Source organism: Neoarius graeffei, chromosome 17 (genome assembly GCF_027579695.1).
Source record: "Neoarius graeffei isolate fNeoGra1 chromosome 17, fNeoGra1.pri, whole genome shotgun sequence".
NCBI lineage: Eukaryota > Metazoa > Chordata > Actinopteri > Siluriformes > Ariidae > Neoarius > Neoarius graeffei.
In genome coordinates, this window is record NC_083585.1 from 2007787 (window position 1) to 2021245 (window position 13459).

A 13459-nucleotide genomic window follows, 5' to 3' on the forward strand; every position below is an offset into this window, starting at 1 on the left:
ATCTGGTGCACTAAAAGTGCAATACAGTACATTTGGGATGTAGCCTCAGCCTCTCTTGTTTTAATCAACAAATTGTGACATTGAAATTTAGATTTTTTTATTGATTAAAGTATGAACTTTGTTTATAGAGCATGTAACATGGTAGCGAGGAGTGAGAGAAACTTATTTAAAATACTTTAGTCGTTATAAACTGATGTTAACCTGAACAAAAAAAGCATGGAATATCACACGATGGGTGTGTGTAAAAATCTATGCCGCGTGATTTTATTTTCATATAACAGCATGGCCCAAAGTGTATGATTCCCCTCAAACCATAGTGATTTGCTTGCTACTGCAATTTTTTATTTATTAATGAATGACACATTCAATGTTTAATTTGTTTCTGTTTACATTTAATGTGGCATAATGTCTGTCATTCTCTCCAGCCACTCCTGTTTTATTCTGAGACAAAAAAAAAAATGTGGGATGTCGTGTGACTGAGAAACCAGAAAGCACAAAGTCCTCTGTCCTGAAGACTCTTCCATCTTGGGAAACTTACTGACTGATACCTGGGTCTCCTTCCATAAATGTTAAATAAATGTGTCCTAACGTCTTCACCACATTAGAAGATTATAGTTTTTTTTGTTGTTGTTCTTTCTTCCACCGGGTTGTGTTTTTTTGGGTCCAGTGTAGTCACCTGCTAGTATCCACCCACTAGCCAGGTCTTTCTAACCATGTGAGTGAAGGCTAACATGTACTTCCTCCAAGACATGTAAAGCCATAACTCCTCTTTTTCAACTGAAGCTCATGCTGTGTGTAAATGACTCTTATTGACAGTATATAAGCAAGTTAACTACTTCCTGTAAGTTTTATTTTTGTTAGTGCCTTTTACGTTTTCGGTTCTTTTATTTTGAAGCCCTTCTGGCGTACTCTCATCTGAGAGTCAGCAACTTGCCCATAGGTGTTCATATGTGAACGGCAGCTAATTGAAGAGTGTATGGAAGGAAAAGGTGTTTTGAAGATGTTGCCTTGCAATGTAAAGTTTCATTATGGATAATTAAGCGTCTAGCTGGAAATGGGAACAAGGTATTGTGTGTTTCAACTTGTTTTATGACTGATTGCTGTGACGTGTTATCCTAATTAATTGCTGAAAGGGTGTTTACGTATATCGTTGTTGTATTAGCCATGCTAAGGTTAGCTTATGCGAAAGGGTGCTATATGGATAAGCTGTAATGTCATGTTAATGCTGGTTTTCTAGCTTTTCATGTGCTTTGACCGATTTATATGTGAGTGAATATTTGATAACTGTCCACATGTGTGGTTAACTGGCATTATGGAAATGTTTATGCTTGTGAGAGCTAATTTTTTTATTTATCCATCTGCAGCTCTTACGGTGTTTGTGAAGAAAGGTTGTGAAGGAAAGGAAGTATATTTGTGTGCAAATTAAGGATGACAGCTGAACATAATAAATGCTTCTTGAAACATCAGTAAGCTTCATCATTGTCTGGCTGGGGTTCGCTATAGTAAGAGCTTGCCCTCATCGATCTGACGACTTGCTGCCATTATGACGGGCCATGATGGAGGGTCTTCATGGTGCGCCTGCTGCTGCTACTACTTTGCCATGTGCTGTCGACATCGATTCATCATGAACATGTCAGCACATGATCCACTTCGGCAATCCAGGCAGCGGTTTCATGGATTCGATGCAGTGGTCAAGTACAGTCACATTCACTGGCATTGAAGCAGAACTGTGAGTACACACCTATATTACACAGTCTACAGACTGCAACAAGGTGAGCTCCACATGAACAGCCCTTTTAGACTGAACCAGTGAACTTTTCATACTCCTCATCTACAGCAAAGGAGAGAAACTGTTGCTTACACTCACACATGAACACATTCACATAGACTCTTTATTAAAGACATTTCATATTTTTTGCATACCAAGTACTTTGAGAAGTGTGTTCATTACAGTACTTACCTGGACATTTCCAGTTGTTTGAGTGTCTGCACGTTAATGCAGCTCTGCTAGTTGTTCATGCTCATATTCTGATTTTTGCATTTCAAGTACTTTAAGGTTTGCCTTTATTGTAATACTTAGCTGGATATCTACAGCAACTTTGTTTATTGCAAAGGTTTGATCATACTTGTTAAGAGGCTTCTTCTGACTTAATAATTTCAAATTGAGTTGATAATGTCAAAGTCAGGTAGCTTAAAGGAGACAGAGGAGCAGATGCCTGGTTCCCAGCACGAAGTTCAAGACTTCCAGAGTGAGCTCCACTCAGTGGCAGTTGTATCTGTGACACCTGGCCTGAAGAAACCTGAAGGGCCTCAACGCTCTGAACATGCACGGAACCCGACAGAGAAAATGCGCGCACTACAAGATGAAGAGGCCAAGAAAAAGGAGAAACGGCTGCTCTCCATGTACAAAAAATGGAAGCTCGACATATGCAAATCAAGAGATCAGCTGAAGACATGCATGTCAGAGAGTGAGCTCTGGCCTCTCATTTAAGAGCTTAAGAAAGTGAAGGAAGATATATGAACCTGTATTTTGGAATTCGAGATCTTGCCACACCTTCCACCGGCGTGAGAAGAAGAGTTGACACTTGCGAATCAGTTACCACAGAAATCATCACCATTGCCTACGGCAGAGCAATAGACAAAGAAGGTGAGTTTAACAAGGATATGGAAAGACACCGCCTTCATGAACTGCTCCACCGTGACTATGCAAAGTCTGTCTATGGATCTGCTGCTTCCTTGACAAGTCACAGCAAGTCTGACCAACACTCCACAGCTTCGTCCATGGCAGCCAAGCGTGCAGATGCAGCTGCAGAGCTAGCAGTGAAGGAAGCAAATTATGAAATGATGGAGGCAGAAGAAAGACAAAGAGAAGTCATCCGAGAGTTAGAGGAACAACAACAGAAGGCTCTGGAGGCACAAAGGCATGAGTTGGAGTGATTGCAGGCAGTGAAGGAAGTGTGGGCAGCTCAAGCTAAGCTAAAGGTATACGATAAAGAGTCGGAACACGAAGCTGCTGACTGCATTAATGATGAAAGGAACAAGGAAACAGAGTGTGCCTGTAACTGCAGTCCCTCTATCTCATGTTGCAACACCCCCTCACACAGATGTTTCCCCTCTTGTTCGGGTCTTTCAAGACAGCATAGCCTTAAATAGGCTCCCTGTTCCAGAGCCATTTGTCTTCAATGGTGATGCAATACGGTTCATTGAATGGAAAGCAGCGTTTACCTCACTCATTGACCAAAGAGCAATCACACCAGTTGAAAAGCTCTATTATCTGAAGAAATACGTTGGTGGTCCAGCATGCCAGGTGCTAGTTGGCACTTTCTTCCGGAATGATGATGAAGCCTATCAGGAGGCCTGGAACAAGCTGAATCGTTGCCTTGGCCAGCCATTCGCCATTCAGTGAGCATTCAGAGAGAAGCTCACCAATGGAGCACTTGCATGTGACGTCACAGCCGATCCAGATTGTGACAGACGCCATCTTGTCGGTCAAACGCCATATTCCGCCTTCTACTTCTGCTTTTACTTCTACCTTTTCTTCTGGAAAACCCTACTATATACAATTCTACTACAACGGCTGTGGCTACAAGCTCTTGCTACCTGTGCACGTTTTTTATGTTTTTTGTGTGTATTTTTGCGTGTTGTTCGTTTGTACCGGACTTCAATATCCACTACAACTGTATGGACTTACTGGACATTGGTTTCCAGCAGAAAATGACGGTTTATAGCGATTTCTATTGCATGCACAACATTCCGGACGAGAAAAAAAAAAAAAAAAAATTCCGGACGAGATAGCGAGACCAGCGGGGTCTCCGTGGATTGTTAGCGGAAGCAAAAGCGAGGCTGCAGAGCCGGTCTGTTGACTAAGCTCAGAAAACAGCTACTCAAATCTCCACTGCTAAGCCTCTACCTCTCCAACGCCAGATCCATGTAAACAAGACGGACGATTTGGAATTACCTTATTCTATAATCGGCTGGTCAGTGCTACACTCAATACTTAAGTGAATTACCCATCCAATGAGGATTCTTGTTTACAAGATGCCACATCTGAGTCGCTGACAAATCCTGAATTTCTGGAAAGATAACTGTCCAGAGATTTATAGGCACGCAGTGCTTCACCACTGAACAGCGAGGGAAAGTTAATGAGGTAATTATACACGTCCGGGTATTCCGCTGGCAGTTCAAAATCCGGTCATGAAAACTCCGTCCGGTAAGCCATAAGGGTCACAAATCTGTAGATCGTTTATTTTAGACATATATCTAGTTATCTGTTCATTAGAAAAATGAGCCGTGTAGTCCGTCGGTTGAAATTGATCCATTCTGTACACGAGTGCAGCAGTATTCAGCAGTGTTTTTGACTGACAAGATGGCGGTTGTGTACTTTCCAGTCACGTGACTGCAGGCTCTCTATTGGCCAAGGATTCAACCTAGGGATGTTCAAGGACTCAGAAACTTCTCAGATTTTCTGAATGCCTGTCAAGATGCCATGCCTCACGTCAAGGGTCTTGATATACTAAATGACTGTGAGGAGAACCAGAAGCTTGCCCACAAACTACCAGACTGGGCAGCTTCACACTGGAACCGACAAGTCACCCAGTGCCTGAACAAGAAGCAAGAATTTCCAAGTTTCAAGGACTTTGCAACATTTGTGTCAACTGAAGCTGATTGTCTGCAATCCAATTACATCGCTTCATGTTTTTCATTCATCAGACTCGAACACTGAGAAGAGAAATCTCAGAGACACAAATGCCGCTTTTCCACTACAAACGCGGCTGAGCCGTGCCGTGCCGAGTCGAGCTGAGCGGGGCTGTTGGAGTTGCATTTCGACTACAACCGCGCTGAACCGTGCTGGCTGGAAGTGGGTGGACACATTGGGTGGAGTTAGCGAAAGTGGGTGGACGTCACGTGATGTCGTTAAGCAGCGCAAACAGTGACATCAGTGACAGTGGCGGAACAAGTCAGAGCCGGGCCGGGGGCGGGGCAAATGACCGGGCCCTTTATTAAAGCTTATCATAACATCATTTTAGGCTACAAAATGTCCGCAACTGCGGTGTTTACCAATTTCAACACTACCGGGTGCAACTATGTTATTTAGTACATCAAGTCCTTCAAACGAACATGTAACTCAGAAACAAAAAACATTAGGATACTGTACATGGCTCATAATAAAACATCAATAGCCTATACTGCGCACATTATTTGAAGGGCATACGAATGAGCGCTCAGAGGTTGCAACGGTGACAGGAAGAGTCAGAAATAAAAGGAGGGCGGTGCAAACCTCACTGAATGCACTGTGTTTACCAATTTCAACACTACGGGGTGCAACTATGTTATTTTGTACATTAAGTCCTTCAAACGAACATGTAACTCAGAAACAAAAAAACATTAGGCGACATACTGTACATGGCTCATAATAAAACATCAATAGCCTACTGCGCGCATTATTTGAAGGGCATACGACGAGCCTTGCGCTCCGCGAACTCGTCCACGATGCTCTGTATGTCACTGATTCAGTGATCTTTTAAGCGGTAGTCTCACGACCCGAATAGTAAACAATAAACATGGAGGACATGGAGTCGTTAGTGTTGCTGGTCTTGGTGCTGTGGCTTGTTGTCACCGACAACGCGGACAGATACTGGCAAGAGCGTATAGATGAGGCGAGGCGCATAAGGCTTCAGAAATTCTCGTAATTCGTAATTCTCCTTCTTCCGGGTTTGCGGTGTTTACAGATCCCAGCGCGCTCGCGGGGCGTGTGGGCATGTGAGGACACTCCTCCTCACCAATCAGTGCACAGGGGAGTGTCTGCTCACGCCCCCAACCTCACTCGGCACGGCTTGGCTCGCTTCAGCCCCACTCCAAAACGGTGCGAGTTTTAGGGGCTAAGCAGGGCTGAAACGAGCTGAGTCGTGCTGGTTTTTGGTAGTCGAAACGCAAGCCGTGTCAGGCTGAAGCGAGCTGAAGTGAGCTGAAAAAGGGTAGTGGAAAAGGGCCAAAAGAGAAACAAGGCCAGTGTTCTCACCACTCACACAGCTACAGACAACACAAATCAAAGGTCAGACCAGAAAAGGGCTAAAGCTCCATGCATCCTTTGTCAAGATAACAGACACCAACTTCATGCATGTCCCAAGTTCACAGGGATGATGTTGGCAGAACGACAGAACTACGTAAAGGAGAAGAAACTGTTACGGATGCTTAAAATCTGGACACGGTGTAAAAGACTGTCGTCATAGTCACTGCTGCGACAACTGCAAAGGAAGGCATCCTACAGTCCTCCATGATTACAACTATGGAAAGGAAAGGTGTTCATCTGAAACAGGGATGAATCCAAGTGCTGCTGCAACATCACTCAGTGTAACAGGCGAAGGCTCATCCTACACATCGATGGTAATACCAGTGTGGGTGTCAACTAAAAACAATTCAACAGCTGAGAAGCTTGTGTCTATGCTCTACTCGACACTCAAAGCGATACAACATTCGTCGACCAAGAAGTGAGCGACAGTCTAATTGCTGACAAGTATCCAGTGAAGTTGAAGTTGACCACCATGAGTGGGGGAAAAAATACAGTTCTCCCAAGTGAGAGTGTCTCCGGCCTTCGTGTAAGGGGATACAGTTCTGCTATTCAAGTTGATCTTCCAGTTGCCTACACGAAGGATTGCATACCCGTTAACCATGCTCACATTCCCACTTGTGAGATGGCTAAACAATGGAGTTATCTCGGAGAACTAGCAGACGAAATCCAACCACTAAAGGACTGTGAAGTAGGACTTATAGGCTACAACTGCTCCAGAGCCATGGCACCAAGGCATGCATCCTAGGAGGAGATGAGGAACCCTGTGCAATACGGACAGACTTAGGATGGACTATTGTGGGGCGCTCATCCCAAGGCCATGATCCGTTGAGCACAAGTCGCCTGTGTCACAAAATCACAGTTAAAGAGCTGCCTCTGGTAACTTCTGCCAGTGCTATTTGCATTCTAGAAACTGACTTCAAGGATGGCAGTGAAGACAGCAAAGCAGTGTCACAAGACGACATCACCTTCCTCCATAAGCTAGATGAGGGTATATGGAAAAACACGCATGGCCACTATGAAATGCCCCTGCCCTTCAAAAACAGACCTAGCTTGCTTGATAACAAAGACTCAGCCATGATATGCCTCAACCACCTGAAAAGGAAACTGCAACGGGACGAAAGGTATAAGGAGCGGTATGTCGAGTTCATGGAGGAGGTAATCAAGAAGGAAGATGCAGAGCAGGTTGAAGATGGTGGGAGTGAAGGTGAGACATGGTACAGTCCCCATCACAGTGTTCGTCATGCAAAGAAGCTGGAAAAGCTTTGCATAGTGTTCAATTGCGCCACCAGATGCAAAGGAACCAGCCTAAATGACCACCTCCTGTCTGGTTCTGACATGCTGAACAAGTTGAGTGGTGTTCTCATTTGCTTTTGACAACACCCTGTTGCTCTGATATGCGACATTGGGAAAAAATGTTCCATCAATTTCATGTGTACGAGGCTGATCGCAACTACCTGCGCTTTCTCTGTCGGAAGCAAGGAGACTTGAACTCCCCACCCAGCGAGCTCCGGATGAAGGTGCATCTGTTCGGTGCTGCTTCTTCTCCTGGACGTGCAAACTACAGGCTGAAGCATCTAGCTAAAGAGAATAGCAACCTCTACCATAAAGGCTTCCAGTTCATCATGAGGGATTTTTATGTAGACGACGGGCTTGCCAGTGTTGAAAGCACTGAAGATGCTATTCAGCTTGCCAGAGAAGCTCGCAAACTGTGCACCACGGGTGGTCTGCGACTATGCAAGTTTGTGTCAAACGACAGAGACGTTCTAGAGAGTATACCACCCTCAGAACGAGCAACTAATGTGAAAAATATGGACCTCATCTTCGACAACCTGCCACTTGAGAGAGTCCTAGGGATTCAATGGGATGCGGAATCCGACCACTTCCGGCTTAACGTCAGCCTAAAGGATCAGCCTGCAACACGCCGCGGCATCCTGTCTGTGGTGGCTTCCTTGTATGACCCTCTCGGGTTTGTGGCGCCTGTTCTGCTCAAAGCGAAGATCATTCTTCAGGAGATGTGTAGGCAAGGCACAGGCTGGGACGATCCTCTCCCAGACGAACTTCGTCCAGAATGGGAACAGTGGAGAAGTGATCTAGCCCAATTAGATAATGTTACCATATCCCGTACCTACTCACCTGCTGGATTTGGAAAGGTCACAAAGACAGAGCTGCATCATTTCTCAGATGCTAGCCAGTGAGTTATGGCCAGTGAGACTTCAAAATGAAGAGGGAGATGTTCACTGTGCCTTAGTTGTAGGAAAGGCACACGTCTTACCATCCAAGGTCACAACTGTTCCGAGATTGGAACTAACAGCCGCAGTTGTTTCTGTGAAGATAAGCAACATGCTCAAGGACGAATTTGCATCTACTGGGACTGCGGAGTTCTTCTGGACTGATTCTAAGGTGATCTTAGGATATATCAACGATGAAGCGTGAGGATTCCACACCTATTGTGGCTAATCGCATTCAGAAGATTCATCTCAGCTCACCCCCTCAGCAATGGAGATGCGTCCCAACCAATGAGAATCCTGCTGACCATGCTTCTAGAGGCTTGACTCCCAGCGAGCTTCGTTCATCCACCTGGCTCACTGGACCCAAGTTCTTATGGAACAAGGAAATGAAGCTGCCTGTTGCTGAGATTCCAGAGTTAATGATTGGAGATCCAGAGGTCAGAAGTGCTGTCGTGCTTAGCACAAGAACCACAGACCGAGTAAGCCTTGTTGATTGCTTGTCTAAGCTCTCATCTTGGTCACTGGCTACTCAAGCTGTTGCACGCATACTAAGGTGCGTCAGCAAGAACAGCTCAAACAGTCTCACCACTGTAACAGAAGGAGAACATGCAGAACATTTGCATAATCATAGACCTGCAGAAAAATGTGTCTCAAGAGGAGTTGAAACTGCTGAGCAAAGGGATCCCTGTACCATCTCAATCCATTATACTCGCTTGATGCCTTCCTTGACAAAGATGGCATCCTCAGGGGTGGGAGGTAGGCTGTGCAGCTCTTCTCTTCCCGACTCCATCAAGCACCTTGCAGTCGTCCCCAAGGATCATCACATTGCAAAGATGATCATTGCTCATCACCATGAAAGGATGAAACATCAAGGCAAAGGTCTTACCATTAATGACATCAGGTCCCATGGATTCCTGGCATCAATCGGGCAGTAGCATCCTACATTTGTCAATGTGTTACCTGTAGACTGCTTTGGAAACCAACGGAAGAGCAAAGGATGTCTGATCTATCCCCTGAACGTGTGGAACCATCACCCCCCCCCCTTTACCTTCTGTGGAATGGACTACTTTGGTCCATTTTTTTTTTTTTTTTACAAAGCAGGGTAGAAAGGAGAACAAGAGGTGTATGGTCTTCTCTTCACTTGCCTTAGCTCCCACGCCATCCATATTGAGATGCTTGATGACATGTCCACCGACGCCCTCATAAATGTCCTACGATGCTTTATTGCCATGCGTGGCACTGTTCGTCAAATCAAGTCTGATCAAGGAAGCAACTTTGTTGGAGCCAAAAATGAACTCAAAGAAGCTCTAAAAGAAGTCAGTGCAGACTGGCTGGCTGCATTTCTTGCTGAGAAACAATGCGAGTTCAGCATGAATGCACCCTATTCGAGGCATGTCGGAGGGGTGTGGGAGAGACAGATTAGAACAGTGAAAGGCATCCTAAGGCCACGCTTGCCCTTTCTTCTGGTAGGCTAAATGATGCTTTGCTATGAGCTTTCCTCTATGAAGCTATGGCAATCATCAACAGCCATCCACTGACTATTAACAACCTCAGTGACACCCCACCCCACACACACACCGTCTCAAGCCACTCACCCCAATCATTTCCTAACTATGAAATCTGTCAAGGCCTTGCCTCTTCCAGGTGAGTTCATCAGAGAAGACATGTATAGCAAGAAAAGGTGGCGACATGTTCAATACCTGGCAGAACAGTTTTGGTGTTGATGGCGAAAGGAATACCTGGCCAATGTTGCCCTCAGACAGTGCTGGCATACTCCCAGGAGAAATCTGCAAGTTGGAGATATCGTAATGATGAAAGGAGAGGATGTGCACAGGAACGAGTGGAGGTTGGGCAGAGTTTCAGAAACCACTACTGACAAAGACGGACTAGTAAGGAGAGTTAAGGTCTGCCTCGGTGACAGGAAGCTTGGCAAGAAAGTGGAGCGTCTCCACAAGATGTCTGAAGTGGAGTGCCCAGTCCAGAAGCTAGTCTTGCTGCTGGAGACTGATTTAAGCCTGTTCACCCTATCGTTAATAATACCTTCTAGCTATAGCTTGTAAGCTCATAGTTCATGGTTTAAAAGGGTTTTCCACCTTCTAAAGTTATTTGTATAGGGAAGGTCATTTTCAGTTTGAAGTCATTCATGCCTAATGTAAACCGTATACTGTTCCATTATTTACTCATGATTGGTGGGAGTGTAAATTACTCTTATTGATGGTATATAAGCAAGTTAACTACTTCCTGTAAGTTTTATTTTTGTTAGTGCCTTTTACGTTTTTGGTTCTTTTATTTTGAAGCCCTTCTGGTGTACTCTCATCTGAGAGTCAGCAACTTGCCCATAGGTGTTCACACGTGAACGGCAGCTAATTGAAGAGTGTACGGAAGGAAAAGGTGTTTTGAAGATGTTGCCTTGCAATGTAAAGTTTCATTATGGATAATTAAGCGCCTAGCTGGAAATGGGAACAAGGTATTGTGTGTTTCAACTTGTTTTATGACTGTTTGCTGTGACATGTTATCCTAATTAACTGCCGAAAGGGTGTTTATGTATATCGTTGTTGTATTAGCCATGCTAAGGTTAGCTTATGCGAAAGGGTGCTACATGGATAAGCTGTAATGTTGTGTTAATGCTGGTTTTCTAGCTTTTCATGTGCTTTGACCGATTTTATATGTGAGTGAATATTTGATAAATGTCCACATGTGTGGTTAACTGACATTATGGAAAAATTAGCTCTCACAAGCATAAACATTTATTTTATTTATCCATCTGCAGCTCTTACGGTGTTTGTGAAGAAAGGTTGTGAAGGAAAGGAAGTATATTTGTGTTCAAATTAAGGATGACGGCTGAACATAAATGCTTCTTGAAACATCAGTAAGCTTCATCATTGTCTGGCTGGGGTTTGCTATACTGTGTCATATGATAGCAAAACACACCTGGAGGACAGTGCTATGTGCTCTGTTCCCCACATGCATAAGATCGCAGAAGATCCCAACCAGCTGTGATTTAATAGGGGACAGAGAGTATGCCCCTCATTATGCCCCTGGAATGGGATGTTCAATAAGAGACAGTGGGTGTGAGAGACAGGAGTCCAAATATACGGATTTCGGGGCATCACAGTGGCGCAGCTCCAGGGTCCTGGATTCGATTCTAAGCTCGGGTTGCTGTCTGTGTGAAGTTTTGCAAGTTCTCCCCCGTCAGTGTAGGTTTCCTCTGGGTCCAATGGTTTCTTCTTCAGCAAATTAGTTATGCTTAAATTGCCATTCGGTGTGTGTGTGTGGGGGGGGGGGTGTTGTGTTTTTTTTTTTTTAAATTAAATATGAATCCTATATGTATGGCATTGGGGGGAAAAATGTCTAGATTTAGAAATCCCATAATTGTCAGCAAGCTCAAATAGACATGTGCGTTGGACTATTTTTATTTACTTACTTTCTTACTTACTATGTGGACAGTTAATTTTGTTTGTGCCTGCATGTGATTTTCATAAATTTGGGAAATTCTGTTCCCCACAAGATAAGCAAACAAGTAGCTGAATTTAAAACAACTCTGACCAGGCAAGTCCTAAGAGAATACTGTAAATACATCATTCAGTGCCACAGTCATGTTAATGAACATTCGTTTTATTTTGCCCTGCAAGCTTCGTATCTGACCATTTTGTTTACTCCCACAAGGAAGTAAAAAAAAACCTCATACTCGTATCCAGTACTGGCACAAAATATGGAAATGCCTAGGAAAAGATCGATTTTGCATACCTAATCCGTGCAAATGACATCAGAATTTGCACTGAAGACAACTGAAATACATTATGAAGATACAGAGACACCTTTTAACCACAATTTTATACTTTAACCATGAAAACACTAGCAGTTTTGGCCATCGTTGTGTGATAAACATCATAAAAATATTGGTAATGGTATCTCTTTTTGTTTAGTTTAGCCCCAAAACCAACCTTAATCACTCCTTGTTGGGCAATCCTACCATGATATGCTAATTATTCCACAGGTGAAAACCATTAACTAAATCATGTGGTCTCTACAAAGAATTCATTAGAAAAAGTATTTATCCTCTGACTACAGCCAGGCAACAGGCAGAAATGGCATCAGAGAGAGAAACTACAGAAGAGCAGCGTATTAGGATGAAAGTTTTGTGGGAGGAGGGCCATTCATAATGAGCTATAGCAAAGAAACTGCATGTGACCCACAGTGCTGTCTGGAAGTGCCTCAAGCATCACCAGAAGACTGGGAACTTCAAGAACATTTCAGGCAGAGGAAGGAAGAAAAAGTTGACTAAAGCTGATGTCCAGTGCCTCAAGACTACATCCCTACAAGAGAGGAAGAAATCCAGCAAGGAACTGGCACAGGACCTCCAAGGTGCTACAGGCAAGGATGTCTCCCCACACCTGGTTAGGAAGACACTCTCAGCAGAAGGCCTCAAAGGTCATGTCAGTGCGCAAAACTTTTGAGAGGTGGAAATAAGCAGAAGAGACTTAACTGGGCAAAAATTCACAGGAGTTGGACTTCTGAGCAGTGGAAAAGGGTCATGTTCTCAGATGAGAAGAAATTTGAATTATTTGGCAACGCTATGCAATAGTAAGTTAGGTGCAGAAAGGGAGAGAGATACAAGGTAAACTGTATTTCTCCCACAGTAAAACATGGTGGAGGGGTCCTGCAAGTATGGGGAGCCATCACCTGCAATGGAGTTGGTCATCTCTACAAAATAGATGGGACCCTCACTGCTGACAAGTACAGACAAATCCTTATCCATCATGCTGTGCCTTCTGGAAGAGCTCTCATTGGCAACAACTTTATCTTCCAGCAAGATAATGACCCAAAACACACAGCCAGGATGGTTAAACAGTATTTACAAAACAAAGAACAAGATGTCAGCTTGACAATTCTTGATTGGCCAGTCCAAAGTCCTGACATGAATATAATTGAGCAAGTCTGGAACTACATGGAGCGAGAGAAGGTGAAAAGGGCTCCTTCAAACCTGCCACAGCTCTGGGAAGTGTTACAAGACATATGGAGATCAATTCCACTTGATTTTATTCATAAACTTTATGATGGCATGCCTGATCATGTCAGTGCACTTCACTGTCAAGGGGTTCCATACCAAGTATTGATTGATGTTTTAGAATGATTTACTCTGGTTACTTGTAACATTTGT

General features: G+C 44.1%; 1 protein-coding gene across 1 annotated transcript in view; it reads left to right on the forward strand.

Annotated features, from left to right (window-relative positions):
- The window catches only part of LOC132864551 (zinc finger protein 135-like), a gene marked incomplete at its 5' end in the record, with an annotated part of 244184 nt that overhangs the window by 205920 nt on the left and 24805 nt on the right, over positions 1 to 13459 (forward strand).